At 37.0% G+C, this 18,854-nt stretch overlaps 1 protein-coding gene and 1 long non-coding RNA gene across 9 annotated transcripts in view; one reads left to right on the top strand and one right to left on the bottom strand.

Annotated features, from left to right (window-relative positions):
* reln (reelin) overlaps positions 1-18,854 on the bottom strand; it is a 438,322-nt gene that overhangs the window by 339,447 nt on the left and 80,021 nt on the right. The window lies entirely within an intron of this gene.
* LOC113537962 (uncharacterized) lies at positions 4,157-17,838 on the top strand. Its single transcript, XR_008301878.1, has 3 exons — positions 4,157-8,711; positions 8,885-8,946; positions 9,301-17,838. It is a non-coding gene; the product is annotated as an uncharacterized LOC113537962 (long non-coding RNA).

The raw sequence follows: 18,854 nt of genomic DNA, 5'->3' as shown, positions 1-18,854 counted from the left end.
TGTGGAAGGGTTGTAGACTGCCCCAACCAATCACAAAATAACACCAAAAAATTGCAGCATTTTTCTATGTTTTTATTGGCTGAAAGGAACAATACTACACTCAGGAGGCGGCTTCAGAAAAGCAGAGGCTGACAGTCACACGAGCAATAACAAGCAGAAATATTTGCTTGCAATGCATAGATTTTTGGTGCCTATACAGAAGCCTGTTAGTGGCTCCAGCAGCAGTGACCTTGATGTGGCCGCTGTTGTTTCACAAACTCCGTCCTCCCCAGCTCCTGCTTCAGAAATAACTCTGTCTCCCTCCACCTCAGTCCCTCAAAATCACGCTGCTGGTGGTAGTGAAATATTGGAACTAAATTCAAATGCTTCCTCCCAGCCAATATTACATAGCTACCCTAAACGTGCATTTGGGTCCATATCATGGGCATTTAATGCTGGATGGTACAGTTTGCGACCCTGTCATAAGTTCGGTGTTGCTAACAAGAGAGAAGTCTTTTAAGACCTTATGTGGTTATACTGGAACGTGACAGTGGAAGTATGTGTACAGCCACTGTCATGTGGAGTCTATGGCAACCTTGTCCGAATTAAAATGTCGGGATACGTCTGGGGAAACTATAGACTGCATGCTAGTGGGCAAAACACAGTTGGAAAAGAACAGATATTATGTGAAGCATTGGAGGTGTGGTTAAATTTCTCTGTGTTTACGACCAAGGGCTGCATGGAACCACAGAAAACCACATCAAACAATGATACATCTGCAGGTCTCTTCCTTAAGTTGTTTGAATATACCTTAGAAATGGATGCATTTCTGGTGATATAAAGGGTATACCAAAACATGCAAAGTATACTTCTAAGGACATTCAGAACGAAATCATTGAAACACTGGCTGATATGGTGCTTTCAGAGATGAAATGTCGATACACAGATGCTGACTCAGCAGGGTTTTGCCTTAAAAGTGATGCGACATGAGACAAGTGTAACGTGGAACATTTGTCTGTAATGATTAGGTTTGTAGGCAATTCCTTGCCAGAGGAGCATTTGATTGGGTTCATTGTTATAACCATCAGCTACATTTAGTATGCCTGTATGCGTGCATGCCATCCAGTGTGATCCATGTGGGAAAAAAAAAATTTGACTTTGCCAGTTCCCCATATATTTTTTTCCATCACTACTGCGTGGCTGAGAAATGTGATGCTCCTTGTCTTAAATGATTATTGGAAATTTGATGGACAAGCCATTATGATGTCACAAGGTGCATTATTGAGAATGAGGATGATTTTGCCACCACCGATCTTAGCACTGAGGCAGCAGACTTTTTAATCCAAATCAAAAGGCACAATTTCTTTGAAAAAGGGAAATTTCTAATCCGGGTGCTTGGTGTCCCGAAACCAGATAACACTAATCTCCAGTCTCATACAGTGGATTTGTGTAAAGCTGGTGAGGTTGTCAGTACATCTTTGGAGTCGCTAAAGGCAATTTGTAGAGATGTTTTTCAGACATGTGTGGAGTTTACACCATTCCAAGAGAAGACCACTGAACAAACAACTAGATGCAGTGCTGTGGAAAACACAACACTGCATCTAGTTGTTTGTTCAGTGTTCTTCTCTTGGAATGGTGTAAAAGGAAATTGTTTGGCAAGTATAGGTTTGGCAATAAGAATTTAATTTGCCAGACTTACACTATCTGCAGTGCCAGCAAGTAAATGCAGAGGGCTCAACAACGTGGCATCTAGAAATGCACTAGATGTGGGCATGAGACAAGATACCACTTTCATCAAGTCAGCATCTTTTGTGGAAAATCTATTTTCCATTTCAGCAATGGCCCTGTCGAGAATGGAAACAAGGATCTCTACAATACTCCCCAGACAGTCTCTGAAGAGATCCTTGTTTCCATTCTCGACAGGGCCATTGTTGAAATGGAAAATAGATTTTCCACAAAAGATGTTGACTTGATGAAAGCGGTATCTTTTTCAACTCTGTCATGGGTTCTGACCTCTTTTGTCGCTGTATGTTACACCAAAGAAAGAGACATTTAGTGAAATTGGCCCATGAGAAGTCTATCACTCGTAGCTTAGAAGTGGATGAATTTGTTAGGACTTTTTTTTTTTTTTTTATAAACTCAATACAATGTAATACAATCCAACCATAAAACAAAACACATACACTTAGAAGTTAGTTATAGTAATGGTAGTTTACCTAGTTTGTCACTGCCTTTTAAATTTACAGTTTTTGCCATGAAAACATAGCACCAAAAATAGATAACAATATATATATATATATATATATATATATATATATATATATATATATATATATATATATATATATATATATATATATATATATATATATATATATATATATATATATATAATATTGTTATATGTTGTTGTTATATATATATATATATATATATATATATATATATATATATATATATATATATATTCACAGTCAGGTCCAGAAGTATTTGGACAATGATGGAGTTTTTGTGATTTTGCCTTTATACACCACCACAATGGATTTGAAATAAAACAATCAAGATGTAATCAAATTGTAGACTTTCAGCTTTATTTTAAGAGGTTCCACAAAAATATGGCATTTACCATTTAGGAATTACAGCCATTTTAAGCAAAGTACTTCCATTCCATGACAAGAAGTTAATTGACCAGGTGCAGCCCATTCCCTCATTACTTCAAGACAAATGAAGTAGATCAAAGGTCTGGAGTTGATATCAGGTATTGAGTTGGCATTTGGCAGCTGTTCGACTGGAGCTACCAGTATGAAGTCCAAGGAGATCTCAATGCAAGCGAGAGGCCATCATTAGGCTGAAAAAACAACATAAATCTATAAGAGATAGCAAAAACATTAGGTGTGGCCAAATCAACAGTTGGGTACATTCTTAAAAAGAAAGAAAGCATTGGTGAGCTTAACAACATCGAAAGGCCTGGAAGACCCCGGAAGACAACTAAAGTGGTGGATTGCAGAATCCTTTCCTTGGTGAAGAAAAAACCCCTCACAACATCAACAGAAGTCAAGAATACTCTGGAGGAGGTAGGCGTATCATTGTCAAAATCTACAATCAAGAGACGCCTTCATGAATGTAAATACAGAGGGTTTACAACAAGGTGAAAACCACTGGTAACATTCAGGAACAGGAAAGCCAGATTAGACTTTGCCAGAAAACATCTAAAAAAAAAAGCCTCCCATGTTCTGGAATAAGATTCTTTGGACTGATGAAACCAAGAGAAAAGTATTTTGAAAGAAAGGAACAGCTCATGATCCAAAGTATACCACATCAAGTGTCAAACATGGTGGAGGCAGTGTTATGGCATGGGCATGTATGGCTGCCAATGGAACGGGCTCACTCGTGTTTATTGATGATGTGACTGCTGACAGAAGTAGCAAGATGAATTCTGAGGTGTATAGGGCTATACTCTGCTCACATTCAGCCAAATGCTACAAAACTGATAGGACGCCGCTTCACAGTGCAGATGGATAATGACTCTAAACATACTGCGAAAGCAACTCAAGACTTTTTGAAGGCAAAAAATGGAATATTCTTCAATGGCCAAGTCAATCGCCTGATCTCAACCCAATAGAGCATGTTTTTCACTTACTGAAGCAAGACTGAAGGCAGAAAGATCCAAAATAAAACTTAAAAAAAAATGTCTGTCCGTCCACCCCCTGCCCCCAACAATTGCCCACTCCGGATATCTGCCAGCTCACCCTTCTATAGCTGGCAAGAACCGGGCCTGTGTAAGACTGTTGTATTGTAGGAAAGCATCATGACTCAAACACACATGCACAGAACACATATGCTGATTGAGAGCAATTGTGTTAAACCTTTGTTTAATTGATTATTTAAAAAAAAAGGTTCACCGACCTCTTTCTAATTGATAAACATTTCAAACTTGGATTACTTTATTCTGTTACATGCACACGATAATCATGTAAGTAATCTGATTTACTTCATCAAAATCGGTGTCTCAGATCTGTGCAGGAACATTTGGGTCATGATGTGTTCCGTCTGGAAAAAAAAATTATTGTGTACTGTGGCGGTTCTGGCTTACTTGGTGCCCTAGGAGAAACCAGACATGATGCCCCAACCCCCAAACATCCTTCCCCAACCTCCCCCTCCCAACCACAGGGACATAAAGAAGGAACAACACTGCATATGTTGAAACGCTTTTATTGCTGAACTATATACAATAAATAATAATGCGATAAACCTATATATAAAAAATAGTGATGCTTGTATAACAATAATATTGATTCTGCAATTTAGGTTATTAAAATTGTTATAATGCACAATCTAAACTTCATGTAATTAGTTTTTTTTTACCTATTGCTGACTATTATGGCCTTAGCATAACTAGCACTGGAAAATTACACAATAAAGTTACTGCAAATGTCGTAAGAGATGATGTACATAGCATGCCTTTATCTTTGCCCCATTTCTTACTGTCCTCCTTTCACTTTTTCGCAGACCAGGTACACCCCTTCATGGCAACGGTATTCCCTAATGGAAGTGACCTCTTTCGGCAGGATAACGCGCCCTGCCACACTGTAAAAATTGTTCAGGAATGGTTCGAGGAACATGACAAAGAGTTCAAGGTGTTGACTTGGCCTCCAAATTCCCCAGATCTCAATCCAATTGAACATCTGTGGGGTGTGCTGGCCATCAAGTTCGATCCATGGAGGCCCCACCTCACAACGTACAGGACTTAAAGGATCTGCTGTTAACGTCTTTGTGCCAGATACCCCAGCACACCTTCAGGGATCTAGTGGAGTCCATGCCTCGATGGGTCAGGGCTGTTTTGGCAGCAAAAGGGGGACCAATACAATATTAGGCAGGTGGTCATAATGCTATGGCTGATCGGTGTATATATAATATTATACTATGTATCTATAGATTTATACTGTCTATAACTGAATTTCTAAATATTTGTCACATGAACTTTTAAAATCTATAGTTATTGTATTGATATTGTTTGACGCATTCCTAAGAAAATTATCTGTAGTCAGAGATTGGTTGATAAGTTATATAACTTACAATAAAACTAAGCAACAAATTTAGATAAATCTTTAGGATTCTCATGAGGAATACCATTTATTAATTTCTGTTTTCTAAACTGAAAAAAATGTAGTATTTTTTTTCACCTGAATCCATCCATTTTTGTCTTGATTTAACAAAGACACCCTTAGTCTTCTCTTCATAAATTCCATCTAATTGGTTTTGCAATGTTATTAATTTTATTAAATCATTATTAGAAATATTTTGATTACTTTTAGATGTAATGCACATTATTTCACTAATAATATTATTTTCGTTTTCTTTTTTCTTTTTCAATATAAGTTTTCCATAGTAAATAGCCAATTTTCTTACTTCAAATTTCATTTGCTCCCAATAATTCCTATAACTCTGCAAAATTGATGCTTGCTTCCAATATTTTTCAATTATGCGCTTTATTTCTTTTTTGAAATCATTATTGTTCAGTAAATTTCTATTAAAATTCCAGTACCCGTTGTTTATCTTGTTAGATTGGTTACTTAATATCAGTCAAGATAGATGTCTCAATTATAACAGATTCAACTTTATCTTTAATATCTGAAATGAGCCAAAAATCAATACGTGATTGCATAGATTTGTTCTTATTACTCCATGTGTACATACTTAATTGTGGGTTTTTATATCTCCAAATGTCTATGATGTCCAATCTTAAACATAAATTATTTAGTTCACTTACTAAATATACCGCTGACAGATTTAGGGGACCAGCTATCCGATCTTTCATCAAAAACCGTGTTAAAATCACCACCCCAATTACTTTAGCAGAGGAAAAATTAGTGTGATTAATATTGTCCTCAATGTCTTGAAATATAAGCCCATTGTTTTTTTGTTTTTTATTATTGTTGTTGGCATATACATTAATGAGGATAAAATTAATTTGGTTTATCTCAATTAAAAGGACGACCTTGATTATCTAATTTTTGACTTATAATCTGTCCAGAAAATTTCTCTCTTAAAATAGTGACTCCTGCTGTTCTATCTGAGGCACCAAAAGAAAACCATATGTCACAGCCCCAATGATTCTTCCAAAATATTATATCGTCTTTGCAAGCATGAGTTTCTTGAACAAAACAAAAATCTGCTTCTTTTAGAAATGCTTTTCTATTTACCATGTCCTGTATACCCCTGGAATTAACAAAAAAATTAATTTTAACAAAAATTAATTGACATTAATTTGAAAAAAACTTGGAACAATTTAGAGAACAATAAATAAAATAAAGTAATTGTTAAGTAGGTTTTGAGAGTGTATATAGGGTAATCTTACTCTAAGAATCTCGTAGACCAGTCACAATTAAGCCACTAACCGATTTATAAAACAACATCGTCACAAAACTGGCAATGGGAAGAACATCCTGTGTCAACAGCCTCCAGCCAGAGCTTCTTTTAACATGTTGATGCTAGTTGAATATTGTTTCAGCATAACTTTTATCTCATCAGAAGTCTGCCTGATAATTCGAGTGATGCTTTGCTGTACCTGAGTTAGCATTAACTCTTCCATAGCATCACCACAAGTTTGATTCTTTGGTGGTAATCTTTTAGATGGAGTATTTGGAGATGAACCCCTTTTCGGCTGAACATGTGTGTCTCGCTGATGAGTCTTTTCTCTATCATTTTCAGGGTATCGGTGAATATTGCTTCAGGGGCTGGCAAAGCTGATTATTGTTATTGTTTTTTTTTTTCCTTTTTTGCAGTTGAAGTTTCCGTGTCTTTTGTTAAACTTGTCACAGAGTTAATAATATACTGTACATCTGTCCTAAAAGTTCCAGACATCATTATACAATTGTGACTTGCGTCCTAAGTTACATTTTGTAAGAAATACCCAAAGGGTGATCTCAGATAGTAGAGCAAATCTGTCTGCTCATACCGCCATCTTGGTCGACCCCCTTGAAGTGCCCCTTGTAGTATTCTTATTTTGGTCATAAGCCAATCATCTGTTAGGAGTCTATGTATGGTTTCTCTCATTGGCTGTAACAACTCTTCAATATGTTATGCAAATAACTCTGACTGTTCAGTTCATGCTTGCTGTTGAAGAGACATGCACCATTTTCTGCACAGCTGTTAAAGTAAATTAAATATACATGTGTTTAGAGTATACCAGCTTCCTGATTATATAGTAAAACCTCACCAAACACACAAGCATTATACCCCTGTCTTGACTTGGCTGAGTCAGGTCGTTTGAAATTCAACCTGAGTAACCATTTCTTTCTACCGCATCTAGTAATGGCTGCTGCTCAGACAGTGTGTTTTCATCGTCCTCATCCTCTTAAACATCAATGGTAAGTACCTATTCAACACTTTAACTAATGTCTTAAAGGACATTAGTGTGACTGTCACTTAACTTCTCTTTATCTAATGTTTGGAAGCTAGTTAGCTACAGCAACACACTAGTTAGTTTATTAGCTAGTTACATAGGCTAAGCACTGTTGGATGGTAGCTAGCTAGCTGGCTAATTAGTTAGGTTTCATACATTAGTTCACAGCTGCACAGTTCAGGGAACTAAAATATAGCGGCTGACACATAAAACCTATAATGTTTGGTCATGCCACACAGCCACAGCCATTAACTGTAGTAAATAAAACTACTGCTGGAAGTGCATGGAGACTTTGACATGGAGCTCTGACTTGAATGGAATGCAGCATAGCATTAACGTTAATCAGTAAAACTAATTTTTTAAATTAGCATTTTTGTGTTAACTACAATGTTTGGCAGAGGTAGAAAATATGAAGAGAAGGGATGAAAGAGAAATTCTGTGGTTTCTGACCAAAAAGAAGCCCAGCCTGGCTGTTGCTGACAATGACAGCAGTCAGTGTGAGAAGAGAGAGAATGAGGGAGAGTCAAGCTGCCAGCAGTGGCAAAGAGCAGTGCAGCTCCCACCCCTCTTCACCAGGTTTGCAAAGTGTAGACAAAGCAAGGTAAGGACAACAGGTGAAAATAGCTACATATTCTATATGTGACACTCAGGTTTTCAATTTAAAACACTGATGGGTGGGATATGAAAAGAAAATATTTCTTGTCATTAATTCTTATCCCCTGTACTGATGAGGACTGATGGCTCTGTTATACTGTGCAGTGCATTTTATTTAAGTGAAGTGAAGTGACTTGTGGCCAAGTATGGTAACCCATACTTGGAATTTGTGCTCTGCATTTAACCCATCCAAGTGTACACACACACCGAGAACACACACCCGGAGCAGTGGGCAGCCTTTTTTTTGCTGCGGCGCCCGGGGAGCAGATGGGGGGTTCGGTGCCTTGCTCAAGGGTCTCACCTCAGTCGTGGTATTGAGGGTGGGAGAGAGCGCTGGTCATTCACTCCCCCCACCTACAATCCCTGCCGGACCCGAGACTCAAACTCACAACCTTCAGGTTCACCTTCTAGTTGCAAGTCCGACTCTCTATCCATTAGGCCACGACTCTCTATCCATTAGGCCACGACTGCCCCTGTCTTCATGTCTACCAAAGCTCTCAATATATGGTTCAAGCGTTCAGGCTTTTCTTTAAAAATGTTTGAATAGTTGTCAAACATTTTGTGTGAAAATATGTAGGGATTTTTATAATATTTATTTGTGTTTCAGCTGCAAACTTGGATGACGCAGGTTCAGATGAATCAGATGAATGATCTGGCCCAGTAGGACCTGATGGTATGCTGCTGTTTTCATACTGCAATTGTAATGAGTACAATCTAAATCATAGTCTTTTGGATCAACAATTAGATAGTTACTGTTTGTGTGTCTTGATGACAGTGGGTTTATGAAAGCATAGGGGCATTCACCCTGGTGTTATTTTCATTTGCTTCTTTCCGGACATTTCCCAGTGCAGAGCAGAGGGTTCTGTCGAGCCATCAAAGAATTATTCTGCTCCCCTAGGACCTCGATGGTATGCCTTTGTTTTTCTTATTTTTTCAAATATTGTATTATATTTTATTTCATGTATATACTGTATGTACATTATTCTTAATGAAAAAAATTATTAAAATATTTAAGTCGTGATTGTAAAAGTTTACTCCAAATCCAGAAAGTGCTTCAGATTAAGGGCTTTAAGGAACAGTTAAGAAGGTATACTGTGTAAAAGCGCTAGAGCCAGCAGCAAAGGAAAGAGGTAAAATGTATGTAAAACTCATTAAGTTAAGAATTGCACATGACATGAACATTGTACTTGGCCCCTCTCTGTAAAGTGTGGCCCCTGCTTTTAAAAAAAAATCCTAGATCCACCATGGTTTTGTTTCCACAGACTGAAGCTCCTCGCAGATCTGTGGCCGAGTGGCATGTAAGTCTATTGACATTATCTGGCTTTTACTACTCATGATGTGCTCAGAGAAAATTTCAAAGTGTTTTTTATTGTACATACAATAACATACCTCCGGGCAGTCTGGCAGATGTATCTGATGTGTCAAAATGTTTTACTGGTACTTTTTTGTCAATTGTCTTATTTTTAGAGTAACTATGAATATAATATGATGAACAATAATATAATGAATATAATATATGATCATAAATTCATGACTGAAATTAGGTCAAGTCATTGAAACAGCCTGAAAAAGAAGTCTTTCATATTGCAGCCAAATTTAGACTTAGAGGGACGTTTTTTATAGACGTCTTTTCAACAACCTGAAAAAGACAGCTTTTCACTTTTCAACCATATCTTTTTATGCAAAGTTATCTTTTCAACGAGTTTTTGCTGGGTGGGTTGGTTCCTGGGAATAGCTATTTGAACTCAATTCCAAACTCTATGAATATGAATAGCAACCTCCAGTGGCCAATTTAAGTGAGACTACAGTCACCCACTATAGTGTCCCCATTAAAATGAATGGTGGAAGATATAAGGAGAGAAGGATAAGTCTGTATTTTGGCATGACAAGTCCTAATGTACCCATATTTGACCATGTGATTTTTGGTCATTGTAACTTGAGAATCAAACGAATTAGAGCAATTTTTAAAAAAATCCCATTCAAGTGAAATGGGGAAAAAAAGGGATAAAAAAAATGAGTGTAGCAGGGCAAAAGATGAATATTTTCAAAAGCTGTATACAAGCACACTTCATGGGGTCAGACTGGCCATGTTAGAGTTGGTTTGGTGTCAATATCCTAAAAACTGTAGGAGGGGATATAATCAGGTAGAAGAAGAAGAAAATCTGATAATAATTAGTGTGTTGTTTTCCCTGTTATTTGTGTTCTGATGATTTATTTATTTATTTATTCATTTTTTTTGTAAAAATCAGAACAAAAATAACAGCGCTCCAGCAACTTCGCTGCTTGGACCCCAAATTATGGACGTGTATGGAGTGAGATTTTGTGACCACTGTACATTAATAATATGGAGTGTGTGAGTCCAGTCAGTGCAGTCAGTGTTTTCATTGCACTTCTGTTTTAAATGTTTTTAAAAATCATTTCCTTTCTCACTATAGTCATCCAAGTGAGATTAAAAATCTACACACCCCTGTTTAAATTGCAGGTTTTTGTTATGTAAAAACCAAGAAACCAAGATAAATCATGCCAGATCTTTTTCACTCTTCCACCTTTAATGTTATACAGCAACCACCAAAATTTAAATTAAAAACAAAAAGAAACATTTTAGGAAAAAAAGAAAAAGAAAAACTTTAACTTGGTTGTACAAGTTTCATTAGTTGCTGTGGATATATTTATGTGAATGTGTATTCTCCTGTACTTTTCTGCATAGTTCATGAGTTCAAAAGTGTTCAAAATTATGTTCAAAAGTAATTATAATACACCCGCCATCATTGAACACAAAATTTGATGAAAGGACAACAAGAGAACTTATCAGGGAGACTGTGAAGAGACCTATACCAACATTAATGGAGCTGCAAGTATTCAAATTAAATGTCCACATGCTCATCTGTATCAAGAGACAAGGATTCATCATTCATGGAAAAAGACAATGCCCTGAACTCAGCACCACAACTAAGGACTGTGACACTTATGACATCACTCACATTGCTGACATGCAAGAACAAGTGTCAAAAGAAGAGAAATGGACATGGATGGAAAATGGAGCAAAGCTCCATTCAGATGACATTTGAAGTTGTAGCTCCTAATAACTTTTACTTTGACTTAGCCACTCAAATCCATTCAGCCAGTCATTTAGGTGCAGACCACATGACTGGTTTAAGGTTTAAGGGTGGGCAGTACAATCCAGTTTACAGAATAAGAAGCTATCCAGATTGTGAATAATCTGCCTAGTTTGTCAACAGCACAACATAGGTAGAGCTCAACAAACACCCATGCTACAAGATCCAGCTCCACCAGGCCCTTTTAGGCACCTACAGGTAGATCTACCTCCCTGTCAGAGAAAGCAGGATGTGTTGGTAGTGGTTGACAAGTTTTCTAGATGGGTAGAAGCATTTCCTACTAAGAAAGGGACAGCTCATCACACTGCTAAAATCCTAGCTCAAGAATTCATACCCCTCTTTGGCATCCCACAGTCAGTTGATTCAGATCAAGGAAAACATTTTAAAGGCCAGGTGGAAACATGCCAGTGTAAGTTGTTTAAGGGGAACACAGGTCATGAAAGCCAGTAGGAAGAATCACTCCTTTCAGTGGAGTGGGGGTTGCCCTCATGGTGAAGTACGACTCGAAAAAATTGACAAAATCATGATCATATTTAGTCCTATTTAAACAGCTCACACACAGCCACATATAACTAATGGACAATAAAGACAAAGATGAATGTACAGTGGATGATTTAATTTCACACTTCTATGAATTTGTTAATTCATTTATTCATTAGTTAATTATTTAATATTAGTTAATCCTTCATTATATTCTTTAGTCACATATTTTTATATTCTGTAGTCACATAAACACATCTGGTTCATTTTATTTAGGCTTGTGTGGGTGAGGATGTAGGAAGATGACCTTGAAGGCCTGATTTAAGGCATAGAGGGAGTCCTACTCTATCAGGAGTGATTTAAGGCACCTGCACTGAAGGGAAATGGAGTTGCAGTCATGTCCTCTTCTCTAATATGATGGATAGGATAGGCTTGGAAACTAAAGACATGAAGTAATTCTCATATTCTTGGTGTTATGTTAGATTTTTACTATATATGTACTTCCTTACCTGCTAATTATATAGTCATTTATGATAGTTCATGTTAATTTTATCTTTATTTGACCAATAAGCATGAAGTTCTTTGTCTACTTGTAACCAATCACAAAATACTAGCCCTGTGAGATAAACTATATAATTGCATGTGTCACTTCTGAGTTCTTCTCCCCAGCTGTAATGAGAATAAACCTATTACTCTCTGTGTCTGTGAGTTTAACTTGATATTTGTCTTTAGAAGGTTACATTTCTACCACAAACGAACACTAATATATACAGTTGACATCTTTACTGCTTGGACATTAGCTTTGTGTTACAGGTATTGGAGAAGCAACTAGCGGACAGGAGAGGACGAAGAACTGACCCTGAGCATTTCGTTGTGTTCATAGCAGAAGAAGACCTGCATCCTATTCTGGGAACTACAGTCATCAAACCCAGAGACAACATTATTGCAAGAACTATTCACACGCGCACACACACTTTTCTGTCTATGAGACTGAGTGACCATATTTTGCTGGTATGTTTTAGTTCTTGTTTTATTTGTTGTTCTTTTGGAAAGGTTCTACTGCATTAGATTCCAAACATAATGTGTACAATGTGCTCTTCAACGCAACAAGAAACAGAATGTTTGGGTTATCTGCATCAGTGTGCATCACAACTTGTCATAGTATCACAGAGTATACAATATTTTACATGTACTCAAACATGGTGGTCTAGGAATTTGGGTGCAATAATTCCTAACTATGGTGTCATGATAGCCTTGGATCAAATTAAAACACTATATTGCAAGATACTCACTAATGACACTGTCCTCACTTTAGGCAACAACTCTGCAGCATTACAATCACATAGGATGATCTTGCAAAATCGCGCAGCACTAGACTATTTACTAGCATCACAAGGAGGGACCTATGCAGTCCTGGGTCCTGAGTGCTGTACTAATGTTCTTGATTCAACTGAAAACTTGAGTGATCTACAAAATGACTTGGCTAATATTAAAACACAACTTTAGACTATGACTAAAAATGACGGGACATAGTTTGAAGGTATATTTGAAACATTGTGAAAGTGGATAAACAATATTATGGTCTGTTTTGGACTATTAATGTTGGGTATCCTCTAGGTTTGGATATGTATTAAACTGCTGGTATGACTTGTTACTAAGCTAATCTACAGGCCCATACAGCCTATAACAATGCTAGGTACACTGAAGGATGAAGTATGTCCCATATTATTGTTATTTAATATGAGTCTTGAGTATTATAACTTCCTTTTCTTTCAATATGGAAAGGTTATGAATGTTAGCTTGTATAAATTAATGCATACTCATTGACCACTTTAATAGGAACACCTGTACACCTGATCATTTATGCAGTTATCCAATCAGCCAATCATGTGGCAGCAGCACAATGCATAAAATCATGCAGATACAGGTCAAGAGCTTCAGTTAATTTTCAAATCAAATATCAGTATGGGGAAAAGATGTGATCTGTGCGACTTTAACCATGGCATGGGTGTGGTGCCAGATAGGGTGGTTTGAGAGTTTCAGAAACTGCCGGTCTCCTTGCATTTTCACATGCAACAGTCTCAAGTTTACACAGAATGGTTCGAAAAACAAAAAAAATTGAGTGGGCAACAGTTCTGTGGGTAGAAACACCTCGCTGATAAGAGATGTCAGAGGAAAATGGACAGATTGGTTTGAGCTGACAAGAAGGATATAGTAACTCATATAATCACTCTTTCCAACCACACAAAAGCATCTCAGCACGCACAAAACATTGAACCTTGAGGTGGATGGGCTACAACAGCAGAAGACCACATTGGGTTCCACTCCTGTCAGCCAAAAATATGAACCTGGGGCTATCATGGGCACAGACTCACTGAAACTGGACAGTTGAAGATTAGAAAAAAAATCATCTGGTCTTTTTCCAGTTTTCAACTGTCCTTTTGAGACAAGTTATATAAAAAAAACCTCTGATGAAGGAATGTCACTTTATAATGAAAGCTTAGTATGTAGCTGTTTTAGATTTAAATGTAGTTTGAACACTGAGATACACACTTCTAGCACTAACTAAAAGATTATTGATTGGAAGCAGTTACAAGTTAACCTACTAAATTAAGGTCAGATAATTAAGTTAATAATTACTATAAAATTGAATTAGATTTTTAATTAAATGTATTGGAGTCAGACATTTAAGTCATAAATTTAAAACACACACTTAACCTTTGGCTGCACCTATTTCCACCCTTGGAGAACAGCTGACTAAGATAAAATCATTACTATGATGTCCAATCTCTTGGATATAATTTTACACCTATTAATAGGTTATCTTACCTATTATCTTATCTTTAACTTCCTTAGAATGCTCCTTAGTCTTGATTTTCACTCCTTTCCTACAGACTGATTCAATGACTGAGGTGGTTTTTGTTCAGAAAATGGGAGCTGTTTTACTATTTTACAGGTGAAACCCAATTATGTCCTTTTTAAGAAAATATCTTTCATCTGTATCTTCTGGAAACTTGGGGGTTGAATACTTATGCAAGCAGCATTTTTCAGCTTTTGATTTTTTTTTTAATATTTGCTGACCAATTTATTATTGGTATGTGTATGAAAAATGTGTATTTATCATTAGTTATTCAGATAAATCTGATAGATTGTAAACAGCCACTGTATGTACTAAAAGAGCTGTATCCTCTGAATGCAAAATCCAATTTCTACTAACTTTACAACACATATACATTAGGATACCCTGTGACCATGCCAGAAATGTCATAACAATGGGCAAATAGGGGGTGCCATAACAAAAATATGACTATATCTCCTCATCCACTGAAATCTGTTATACTTCTTCTTGGAGTTTTCTTTATCTGAAGTTATTTTTCTAGTTAATATATTTGTGCAGAAATATAGCACAAATATACTGGAAAACTGAGAAAATGGATGCATGAGTCATCATCAAAATTCCCCCTATTGATTAGCACCTGGATGCAGCATATCAAAGTTTAACCTGATCAGACTTAGTTTTCCTGAGAAACAGTTATCTGATATTAGCCCCTCTACGTATATATGACCATGGCTCAAACTTGGTTTTGATCTCAGTATCACGTCCTGTCTTGACCTAAGAAGGTTCAGGCAATAACTGCCGTAATAGTACTGTATGTTTCTCATATTACATGCCAATTATAAAAGATTTGAGTGGCCATGTCTAAATGGCCCAAAAGGCTTTTTTATCATTTCAGCAACAGAATCAGGCAAACAAATTAATTTCTATTCTTGTTTTCCATTCAAAAACATGCCTAGCACCCCCCAGGTGTGAGATTGCATCAGTTACTAGCAGGTCCCTACCTAAACCTACCGTTCAAGTTTCGTGACAATTGCTCAGTGGTAACCCTGTCAAATGCCTGCCAAAATCTGATTGGCTGATGTTTCCATATTTTTTAAGTAATTAGGTCGACATTAAAATTCCACTTAAAGATTAGGACTTCCACCTCATTAGAACTGCTTGATGTGTGGTTGCCATATTATTTACAAATCTCTTTTTTCTTTTCGAAAATGTTTTTGGAAATTATTGAGGTTCACACTCTTTTTTGGAAATTATTGAGGTTCACAGTCTTCTGAGTAGATTTACACCAAGTTTGGGAAGATAGGTCAAAAAACTTAGGACTGGTTGGCAAAAGTAAGTTTAATATATTATGCAAATTAGCATTAAATCTAATTTGATTGCTGTAAATATTTCTTGATGCTTGTTTATTGTTTGGGAGAAGCCAAGGAATCAGGGTAAAAAGAGGTTTGTTCGTAGGGCTCATGGTTCATGGGATATGGACCCAAATGTTCATGCTTGTGCTATAGCATCACCATTAGGCTGATTTCACCTGGGTAAGGGCACAGAGTACTACCTGTTGACCAAGTGTCATGCTTGGAACCCTAATAATAAGAAATATAGCCACATGCAGTGATCTGCAAGGTTGAACGCTCTTTGAAAATAGCTCCACTGTCTTCATTTCTTGCTAAGTTAGTTAGAACAGTAAACAGATCTTAGATGAACACACTTGTCAAGTTTTGTGACAATAAATCAGAGCTAGTTGTGTGAACTGCTGAAAGCTGATAGGCTGAAGGTGGCCATGCTTTTTAAATAATTCAAATCGGTCAAAAATCCTAGTACTAGTTCACAAAAGTAGGTTTCACATGCAAGTGAACATGTCCCACTAATTTGAGTGAGTGGCGCTAAATGCTCCAAAAGGCAATTTTATATCATTTGAGCAAAACAATCAAGCCAAAAAAGATATCAAATAAAATATATATTTTTTTAAAAAATCAGAAGCTATTTTACTGTGCACCTTATTTTTCAAGAGATATGCATGGCTTTGTGTGCTTTCAGACAGGTGTGATATACTGTAAATTACAACAGAATCTACCATTTCTACTTAAGGTGCAATATTTGTTTATTAGGATGGTAATTGTGTTGTGTGTTGTTTCATCTGATATATGTGTGTTGAATGTATCATGTTGTGATCAAACACCAAGAAAAATTCCTAATGCATGTAAATGTACACTCACCAAACACTTTATTAGAACACCTGTGCAATTATCATGCAATTATCTAATTAGCCAATCATGTGGCAGCAGTGCAATGCAAAACGTCATGCACATACAGGCCAGCAGCTTTGGGTAATGTTCACATCTACCACTAAAATGAGGAAAAAACGTGATCTCAGTGATTTTGACCGTGGCATGATTGTTGGTGTCAGACAGGCTGATCTGATTATTTCTATAACTGCTCATCTCCTGGGATTTTCATGTACAACAGTTTCTAGAGTTTACTCAGAATGGTGCAATAAAGAAAAAACATCCAGTGAGTGGCAGTTGTTGGTAGGAGAGGTCAATAGAGAATGGCCAGGCTGGTGGAGGTGGTGTAATGGTGTGGGGAATGTTTTCATGGCACACTTTGGGCACATTAATACCAATCAATCATCATTTGAATGCCACACCCTATTTGAGTATTGTTGCTGATGATAAACATCCCTTTATGGCCATAATTTACCCATCTTCTAATGGCTGTTTCTAGCATGACAACGCAATCAAGCATTTAACAATAAAACTGCTTAAAGTAGCATGTTCTTTTGAAATTTGAAATTTATTTTTGCACCAGTCCATCCTAAATAGCAATTTAGTGATGCTGAGGAAGTACAAGAAAGTATGATATTTGATGTTAACAGTAGGTTAACAATCACTAGTCTGTAATTCAGACACTGTTATTTTTATTCTATACCTACTGTACTACAATTAATAATTACATGAAGTTTGGAGCTCTGTAGCAATTGACTGTGAAGAAAGTCGACGACCTCTTTGCACTATGCGCTTCAGCATCCGCTGACCCCTCTGCGTCAGTTTACGTGGCCTACCACTTCGTGGCTGAGTTGCTGTTGTTCCCAAACTCTTCCATTTTGTTATGATAAAGCTGACAGTTGACTGTGGAATATTTAGGAGCGAGGAAATTTCACGACTGGATTTGTTGCACAGGTGGCATCCTATGACAGTTCCACGCTGGAATTCACTGAGCTCCTGAGAGCGGCCCATTCTTTCACAAATGTTTGTAAAAACAGTCTGCATGCCTAAGTGCTTGATTTTATACACCTGTGGCCAGGCCAAGTGATTAGGACACCTGATACTGAACATTTGGATGGGTGACCGAATACTTTTGGTAATATAGTGTATATGTGTGTGTGTGTGTGTGTGTATATATATATATATATGTATATATATATATATATATATATATATATATATACACACACACATGTATATATTCATACATATATTATCTAAGATATATATATTTATATATATATATATTTTTGGCTATAAAGAGAAATATATATACACACACACACACACACACCAGTCTGCTGCTCACAGCACACTTTCAGAGGTATTGTGGAGTCCATGCCTCAATGGGTCAGAGCTGATAAATCATTCAATCATCAAAAAAATCATTATTCTAAGTCAGTTATAAACAGCATACATCATTGTAATGATGTACCATTTAAGTCCACATGAAAAAAGAAGCTGATTTATTAAAATATTTGTTTAAATCAAACAGATTATTTGTAAGAAGAGTTATATGAAACAAATTTCACAATACACCACTTTATTACACTGTTTTTCTGACCATATCATGTCTGCATGTTTGATTTGGCATAGGTTTTATGCCTGGATACCCTTCCTGACACAACGCTCCCATTTTATCCGGCTTGGGACCGGCACTGTGAGTACACTCCCAGTGTCTGGGTTGGTTCCCTGCCCAGGAATTGAACCCAGGCTGTGGCACTGAGAGCGTGGGATCCTTAGCCACTAGACCAATTATTTAATTCACTTAATGTACTTAATATATTAAATTCTGTTAGTTAACTCAAATTGTTTTCAGGATCAGTTATGATCCAGAATGTCAGCCAACTGCCTAAATGTTAGGCAGAGACAGCCAAATATAATCTTCCTGCAACAATGCTCTCCATTCAATTTTACCCACATCAGACCAGTAAGGACCCATTTTGCAAGTTGGTACGACATTGACAAATTATGGGCAGCCCAAATCAGGCCGGTGTTGTGGAACTAATGTCACACCAATGTGAAAATCACCAATGGTCCAGTGTGGGTAGCCCACATCAGTCCATCATGTGCAGTCCACATAGGCCCATCGTGGGCGACCCACTTTGGCCCATCATGGG

This window comes from Pangasianodon hypophthalmus, chromosome 6, assembly GCF_027358585.1.
Source record: "Pangasianodon hypophthalmus isolate fPanHyp1 chromosome 6, fPanHyp1.pri, whole genome shotgun sequence".
NCBI classification, from domain to species: domain Eukaryota; kingdom Metazoa; phylum Chordata; class Actinopteri; order Siluriformes; family Pangasiidae; genus Pangasianodon; species Pangasianodon hypophthalmus.
The sequence above is the reverse complement of the archived record's forward strand: the minus strand, read 5'-3'. Positions and strand labels throughout refer to the sequence as shown.